We start from the raw sequence: 10000 nt of genomic DNA on the forward strand, positions 1-10000 counted from the left end.
TCTCGAGGCTGGGCTGACGGGCGTTGTTAAGGGGAATGGGGAGGGCGAAAATGAGGTGGAAAGGGGGGGGGGGGAGACCGAATGAAGATAGGAATGGATGGTAGGCGGGAGGAGTAGGGGAGGGAGGATTGGCGTAGGGAGGGGAGAGGCAGGGGGCAGATGGAAGGCGAGGGGGGAGAGTGAGATTGGGGAGGGGGGGGGGGGGTCGTGACACGGGTAGTGGGAAGTGAGTGGGAGGACGAGAGGGTAAGAGGTGTTGAGAGGAGGGGAATGGAGGGTAGCTGGGGGAGGGGGATATTAGGTTAGAAGGGAAGGGGAAATTATCCTTGAATTACTTCGTTGATTCAAGATTTTGGAGCGCAGGAAGGAGCGAAATGATCAAAGTATAAAGCTGAATTGAGCCATAATGGTGAAAAGAGCCAATCTCTTTTTTTTTTTACATCCTTTGTAGGTGCAAATGTATGCGGCTGAAATGAAAAAGATGATATTTTTATTAAATTTATAGAGTCCTTGGAATGAATACGAGAGGAGTGTAGAACTTAGAAGGGGCGTTGGTAGGTTAGGAGTACGTGTCTTGGACTGGGTAACGACTGGCGAACTGTGTGATTATCATCGTTGATACTATCGTGCAGTTATATTGTCTCATGCCTCTACCAAGTAGTCTTTTACAAGTTTCAATCTCTAGTGTATATAGCAATGCGATATGCACTACGGGAAAGTCAATTTGTGTAGTTCCTTCTTTTCCACCTTCTCCTTGTTCTCCTTCTCGTCCTCGTCGCCGTCGTCGTTGTTTTAGTCCACCTCATTTTCCCCCTCCTCCTCCTCCATTTTCTCCTCTTTTTCTATCCCTCTTCGTCCTCCTCTTCTTCTTCCTTCTCCTCCTCTTCCACTTTCTCTTCTTTTCCTCTCCCTCTTCTTCCTCTTCCTCCTCCTCCTCCTTGGTATCGTCGCTGTCGTCATCGACCTCCTCTTCTTCAATTTCCTTTCTTCCTTAAGACAAAGCCACCCTTGACAATGAATACGAGAAAATCACACAAAAACAATGAGGGTTTTATACTTTTTTTTTTTGGATAGAACGAGTTTAACTTTCAAATTACGAGATTCCCGAGTCCTCTTTTTCATGCATAGCATCATTAAATAATAAAGTGGAAATTCTAGGTCAGATTCTGTTTCAGCTGCAAAATTCAAAATGGGGCTCATATTTAAGTAATAAAGGATGCATGAAAAAGTAGTGATACCAAGGGAAAAAACATATAATCACATTTGTTCTCAGCCAGGAAAATGATTATATAATGCACTTCCACGCTTATGTAAATCGGATGCATTAATGATTATACTATATTTACATTCAAATATATTTAAAAAGAAAACTGTGGATGTGCACACACATACATAATATATGCACACACATATATCTAGCTGTCTATATTCATCGATGTATCTATACACACACACACACATATATATATTTACATGCACACACACACACACACACAGACACACACACACACACACACACACACACACACACACACACACATATATATATATATATATATATATATATATAAATGTGTATATATACATATTTATATATGTATATATATATATGTATATATATAGGTATATATACATATACATATATATACACAAATATATATATATATATATATATATGTATATATACATTTATATATGAAAGGAAAACAGCCACAGTAAGAAATGCAAATGAATCGTAACGTTTCGAACTCTTCACGAGTTCCTCTTCAGACGAATGATATACCAAAATGGATTTTTAATTTCTTACTGTGGCTGTTTTCCTTTCATCTTTGTGTACACCTTACTGTGTTTGTGTCACACACACACACACACACATATATATATATATATATATATATATATATATATATATATATATATATGTATATATATACATATATATATATATTAACACACACATATATTAAAACGAAAACAGCCACAGTACGAAATATTGTTTGTGTTTGTGTTCATATGTGTGTGTGTGTGTGTGTGTGTGTGTGTGTGTGTGTAGGTTTTTATCTAACAGGTCAGATCCATGCCTTCATGCATTCACTCACAATATGAAACGGACTGACACACAACAAGCACCGGCGTCACGCATCGCAACCGGACACCCATTTGCACTACAAAGTCAAGCCCTAAAAAAAAAAAAAAAAAAAAAAAAATGTTAGGGGGCACTGGTGCTCTCGTCAGCTCTTCGCCCTTATCGCTCCCGGTATCCAAATTGTCATCTGCGATCGGGCAGTTGAGAGCCGTGCGAGGACCATTCACAGCGATCCTTGCTGTGATAGGCTCAGATACGTCAGTCGGCTTCCGTTATGTCAGGGCAGCTGGGCCGAATCTTGGGTCACCTAGTTTGTTCAGAATGGCGGTTGAAAGGGTCGCTTGAATCGTTACCATTATATTTTTCGTTTGTTTTTTTCTCTTTATCTGGAAAAAAAAGTTTCAGGTCTATTGTTTGTATGATATTTGGTCTTAGGATCATACTTGGCATAACAATCTAGGTTTCACAGACTGCGATCACACGTACCTGGTTCCTGAAAAGTGCAAGTGCGTATTTAGCAAGCGGAAACTAATTCTAAAGCTATGTTATTGTTGACAGTGTAGAACTATTTAGAGGCAGGATTCATTTGCAAGGCTTGGCTTTTATCCGTTGAAATTTGTGAACTAAGGAAATAACAGATGATTCCATGTTCTAGGGCTCTCTAGAAGCTGATGATAACATATATGCCGTTATGGTGAATCAGATCATTAATCTCACCATTTCCAGCTTAAATATATTACACTCTAGTGAGGTATGCTGAAGGTATTTGGGAGGGGAGTGTATTATACATATATATCTATATCAGATATAATCAGGGGTGGTAGAACAAGAACATTCATTTGTTTATGCATTTTATTTGTGTGGAACTTCTTCCTAGATGGAAGTACGTCGACATATTTCTGTTTGAATAAGGAAGGCGAAAAAAGCAGACTTTTCACTTCAGGAAATCAGAATAAAAGTAACAAGAATCGCAACGCCAGAGAGAAAGGGACGTAGAGCCGGAAGGAGCGACCCCCCAAAAATCAAGGCGGTGTGAAAAGTTAGTTATCCGAAGGAGGCGCATTATATATATATCTCTGTGTGTGTGTGTGTGTGTGTGTGTGTGTGTGTGTGTGTGTGCGTGCGCGCTTCATCAGGGCATAAGCCCTGTTGAAGCAATAAATGCGAAAAAGCCTTTCAACATACTCGTGTGTTTTCCTTACTTCCCTTCGTTGTTCTACTTGTAATTTGCTCGACATGAATTCCACACGTGTGTGTGTTATATATATATATATATATATATATATATATATATATATATATATATATATATATACACACACACAATATTTATGCACACACACACACACACACACACACACACACACACACACACACACACACACACACACACACACACTCACACACACACACTATACAATGAAAAAGGGTCGTACCATGAACTATGAACTGTGAATGTGGATCTGAAGCCGAATAAAATACACATTTCAGCCCCCAGTTCCCATAAAGTTAGGTTTTGCAAAGTGAAAATCCATCGTCCGGTGAGGAGACTAACGCAGGTTGATGCCCATGCAGCAGATGCAGTTATCATCCAGCATTATCACAATATATATGTGTGAAGATATATCTATATCTATATATATATACTTATATAATATATATATATCTATATATATACTTATAAAATATATATATATATATATATATATATATATATATATATATGTGTGTGTACATATATGTATATATATATATAAATATATAAATCTTATATATATGAACATATATATATATATATATATATAATGTACATACATATACATATATATACATATATATTTACATACATACATATATATATATATATACATACATACATATACATATATATATATATATATATATATATATATATATATACATACATATACATATATATATATATATATATATATATATATATATATATGTGTGTGTGTGTGTGTGTGTGTGTGTGTGTGTGTGTGTGTGATAACGTATATATACAGAAGTAACATAAGAGTAACATCATGGCACACAATCTAAGCATACCACAGAGATACATCAATGGCTTTGATGTCCTTCTCCACGTCATTGCTTGACCAAGGAACATTAACAGATGCTAACAGTGTATACTGTTCGTTTCTCTGAGTACTATGTCTTTGTCCAGAAGCCTGATCACCGTAGGCAGAGGAATAATTCCCAGCTCAGCAACAGCCAATCTGCCACACTGTGGAGACGATGTCGAAGCTCTTGTTGAGATCCAACTGCTCAGCTTCCAGGTACACATATCACGACCCTCAGTCAAAGGCAATCAGTCATGCCACTAGAAAATTAAATGCCACAGAATGGGGTCCTCAACCCAGCTCTTTTCAACACCCAAATGTCCTCAACACACACCTCCCGGAAGGGTGAAAGATCATTTACTATGCAGATCATCTTGCAATCATCTAAACTGATCGACACTGCCTGAGAAGAGCCCAGTGCTGTCTGAACCTTGTGTCTCAAGCTTAGTGTAGGATAGAACTAAAGCTCTCAGCAGCCAAATCAAAGACCATGGCTCTGAGACTTAATGTTCATATGAACCTAGAGTGGATTCAGGTCTTTCAATACCTTGGGGTGTGAGTCGACCAGAAGCCTCCTTTCAAAATGAGATCCAGTACCTGGTTGACCGAACTAGGGAAGATTATCTGTCATGAGAGTAATGACTGGGAAACGTAGGAACAGGACACAAATTACTAAGATCATTCTATGTACATGCCGTCCGTTCCATTGTGGATTCTTTCGGTCTGCTCCCAAGCCAAGACTAAGAGAAAAATTAGAGACAGTCCAAAATGAAGCTGCCCCATTCCAGATGGACAAAGGTCCTCAACCTCCTCATGGAGGCAAACCCTCGCCACGTAGACACCCGAATTGATCATCCAGGCACACATCCATGAGACAAAAAGTATTCAGATAGCCGTTGGCACAGACCTTGATTGAGTTTTCAGCCATGAGCTTCCCAAGAAGTAGAAATCAATACCCCATGCCAAGGCTAAAGGTAGAAACCAAGAGGGTCATTGCAGCCATCACTCCAGGTAACAGAACCTACTTCAAGGATATATTTCAATCCTGTACCTCACACTGCTGGCGCCGGTAACAGACAACGCCTCATCACTCCAGGCAGAACATGGGAGACCTAGTCTGCGCAAGAAGGAAGGACACATGGTTATACATACAATTTCTAGGCTAGCGAATGTTTTATCTCCTTTTATGGGATCCTTCTCATAAAAGTCATATTAAACATTCGATTGATTTCATGGAGAGTTAGAAATCTGTCGATGCACGATATGAAATTAGTGAATTTTAATAAAGATTGTCCGTTTATTAATGTCCCGCTTGATGATATGCTACATTTTCTTGAAAGAAAACTTTCATCTCACGAGAAAATCCCTATCCCGGTCAATTTCTTTAATGGTCTCATTTGTTTCTTCGTCACGAATAATGTCTTTACTTTTATAAATAATCATAATGGAAAAAAAAAAAAAAAATGAGACGGAATCAAGACCCGATTCCCTGGTATTATTGCTTGGACGACCGTATTTTTATATTTTTTACAATTGCCCTCCCTACACTTTACTGTGGTCTTTTGCTGTTTTTACAAGTCATTAATTAGCACAAGCGGAATTGTCACCTTCGACAATATTCGTTGCTGTATCCACGAACAAAAAAGAAAAAATTAATACCCGGCACTTACATACCTGCGTATGGGATAAGGCAATAGACTCGTATGAAAAAAAAATATATCCCTGCTTACTCCCTTCCCTCTCAGTGAACTGTGAATATTTAAACAAACAAAACTTTTATAGACAGCTATCAGAATGTACTCTGTTAATTCTAATACTAAATTTTGATATAGTGATATGCCTTCAAAATGAAAATACGTAAATAAACATGTTGGTGGGATTTGGCAAGGAATGTGTGTGTTCGTGTGTATGTGTCCGTGTGCGTGTGCGTGTGCGTGTGTGTGTGTGTGTGTGTGTGTGTGTGCGTGTGCGTGCGTATGTGTGCGCGCGAGTGCGTGTGTGTGCGCGCGCGTGCGTGTGTGTGTGCGCGTGCGTGTGTATGTGTGCGTGCGCGTGTGTGTGCGTGTGTGTGTATGGGTGTGTATGTGTGTGTGTGTGTGTGTGTGTGTGTGTGTGTGTGTGTGTGTGTGTGTGTGTGTGAGAGAGAGAGAGAGAGAGAGAGACATTATATATGTGTCCGTAGGGGAGGGGCAAGTTATCATTATTTCCTAGGATGTCAAACTAGAGAACAAAGCAAAATTATTGTGTTGCACTTCCTATAATGCGATTGTGAAGTGTAACCAATCTGCAATTATGAATTTCAGTTTTATTAATTGATTTCAGTAGTATTAGTAACAATAATGGAAGCATGTTAAGTTTCAGAATATAAAATTTTGCAAATTCCTTATCTAATGACTCGAATACATGTTACCTAATTTCATATTTCATATTCTAACAACGGAATGACCTTGTGAAAATATTAATTGAAATACTTCTAATAAATCATAATGAAATCATATGTTCCCTTATTAAGAAAAAACGTATAACACGAATTTGAGTTTAAATAAATAATTCCATGCTGTTCATTCATATATTCGTTTTTTTTTCACTATATATATGGTAACACACACATATATATATATATATATATATATATATATATACATACACATATGTATATATATATATATATATATATATATATGTTTATATTTATATATATACATATGTATATATGTATGTTTATATTTATATATATACCGCGGGTCGGCGCGCTAACACCTGTGTCACGGCGGTGACTTCCCCCTACGACACCTGCGTTTGACTTTTCAAGGCAATATGTCGTTTTCTTGGGCTCGGGCAAGCAGTCAGATCGCAGGTATTTTTACGACCGCCGCGACGGGGAATTGAACTCGGGACCTTGAGGGTTAGAGTCCAGTCCTCTAACCACTGGACCATCATATATATATATATATATATATATATGCATATATACATATATATATATATATATGCATATATATGTATATATGCATATATATATGTATATACATATACATATACATGCATACATACATATATATGTATATATATACATATACATGCATGCATACATGCATATATATATGTATATATTTACATATACATGCATACATACATACATATATGTATATATGTAGATATCACCGTTACCACCGCCATTATTATTATTATCCTAATCATCATTATCATCATCATCTTTGTCATCATCCTTTTCATTATCATCATCATTGTATTCATCTTTATCATTATTGATATTATTATCGTTATCATAATAATTATTATAGTCACTGTAATAATGTTGATAATTGTTGTTATTACTATTGTTATTGTTAGTATTAGTAGTAAAATTGTCACTATTATTAATTATAATGATAATTAGAAATATTATTATTATCATTGCTATCATCATAATCATTATTGTTATTATTATTATTATTATTATTACTCTTACTATTATTAATATTATTATTATTACCTAACATCATCGTTATTATTCCTGTTATTATTATCATTATTATTAGTATTGGTATTGTTGTTTTCATCACTATTATTGTGTATGTGTGTGTGTGTGTGTGTGTGTGTGTGTGTGTGTGTGTGTGTGTGTGTGTGTGTGTGTGTGTGTGTGTGTGGGTGGGTGTGTGTGTGTACACACAATACGTTATATGTATATTAACAAATATATATTTATATATTTGTTTCTGTTACTTTAATATTATTGTCATCATTGTTGGTATTGTTACTATTACTATGATTGTTATTATCACTATTAGTTTTCTTATCATGATTATTATTATTATTATCATTATTATCATTATTATTGGAAATACTATCCTTGTTATAATCTTTATCGTTATAGTTATCATCACCGTTATTATTATTGTTGTTATTATTATTACTATTATCAGTATTATCATCATTATTATTATTATCATTATTAACGTTATTATTAGTGATATTATTATTATCATTATTATTTCTATCATTATTTTCATTATTGTCATTATTATTATCATTATTATTACCATTATTGTTATTATTATTATCATTGTTGTTATTGTTAGTTGTTATTATTATTGTTATTATTATTATTAGTAGTAGTAGTAGTAGTATCATCATCCTTATCATTACTATTATCACTATTACTATCATTATCATTATTATTATTATTATTATTATGTTTTTTATTACTATTATTATTACTATAATTATCATTGTTATTAATATTATCGCAGCTACTATTATTATCATTATTATTATTATCTTTATTACAGTTATAATTACCATGAGTTTTATATTGTTACTGTTATTATTATCACCATTATCTAGCATCAATATCTCATAATTACTGATAGTATCATTATTATTCCTATCATTATCATTTTTATTTATATTCAATATTACTATTATCATCATTATTATTGTTACTTTTGCTCTAAATATAATTACCATCAATTTTATATTATTACTGTAATTATTAGTAGCAGCATCAATATCTCATAAATACTGATATTATATTTGTTACTTCTATTGTGTTTAACAGTATTATCGATATTATTATTATGACAATTATTGTTATTGCTGTTGTACTTCTTTATTTATTATTACTCATATTGCTATTCTTATCTTTATCATTATTATTTCTATTATTATCATCACCATTATTATTGTATCATTTATACATAATTGTCATTATCATTGTTATTACTATTAACATTGTTATTGTCACTATTATTAACGTTATTGTTGTCGATATTACAACTACTACTACCATTATCATTATTGTTGTTATTGTCATTATCATTATCATTAGCGTTGCTATTGTAGTTGTATATTTGATTTTGATTTTTGTTTTGATATAATAATATCTCAATTAATATCATGCTTATTCTTGTTACTGATTTTCTTATTACCACTACTATTTTCATAAGTATTATTACTATTGATGCTGTTTATTGTAGTAGTAGTAGTATCATTGTTACGATCTTCTTTGTCATTGTTATTATCATTTCAATTATGTTATAATTATTAACAATGTAATTAATATCGTCAAGTATCATTATTATTACTAGTGTCCCAGAATGTCCAGTGTCAGAATAAATAAGGAACTGTATCAGTTTCACAGTCCAAGATGGCATTAGAGGAAGTGGCATGGATTTAATTTATACCGATTCGGGTAGTGCCATTGTATCGTATCCAAAATTATTAATCTGGGACTGCAATTGCATTTCTTTTAAGTCCTACAAATGCCAACATTTGCTACCGTCACTAGATGTTAATTATTTATTTTTAATACTGATAAAAGGTGAATGCATTAACTATGTTTTTGTATTCAATTAAATATGAGAGTAGAACTGGCAAGGGAATGCTTTTATTGAAATACTATCATTTGTTAATAATTAACGTATGAGCGTCAATAAAGTTTTACAGCGATTGGGCTTTTCATTTTTGCTCTCAGTTTATAGCATCACAAGAATAAAACACAAACCCCTCCTGAAAAATAGGGAATGAGTACTTGGACGTGTACGAGCGTTAATGAATCGTTGCGTTAATCATAAAGAGTAAAATATTAAACGCTAGTTGTCCAAAGTGTACATATGCATCCTACACTCCACCCCCGGTTTTATCATTTTTCCTGCTGACTAAAGCATTGTAAATTAATTTAATTGGGTATATTTACTTGCCTTGAGTAAGAAGCCATTACCGCATTTTCATGAAGTTAGATTACAGCAGCTAATCGATAAGGAAAGAACATGGATGGCGTAATATATTTACACAGCGTCGCATGCGCTATAAGCTGTAGAGCATACTT

Source organism: Penaeus chinensis, chromosome 24 (genome assembly GCF_019202785.1).
Source record: "Penaeus chinensis breed Huanghai No. 1 chromosome 24, ASM1920278v2, whole genome shotgun sequence".
NCBI lineage: Eukaryota > Metazoa > Arthropoda > Malacostraca > Decapoda > Penaeidae > Penaeus > Penaeus chinensis.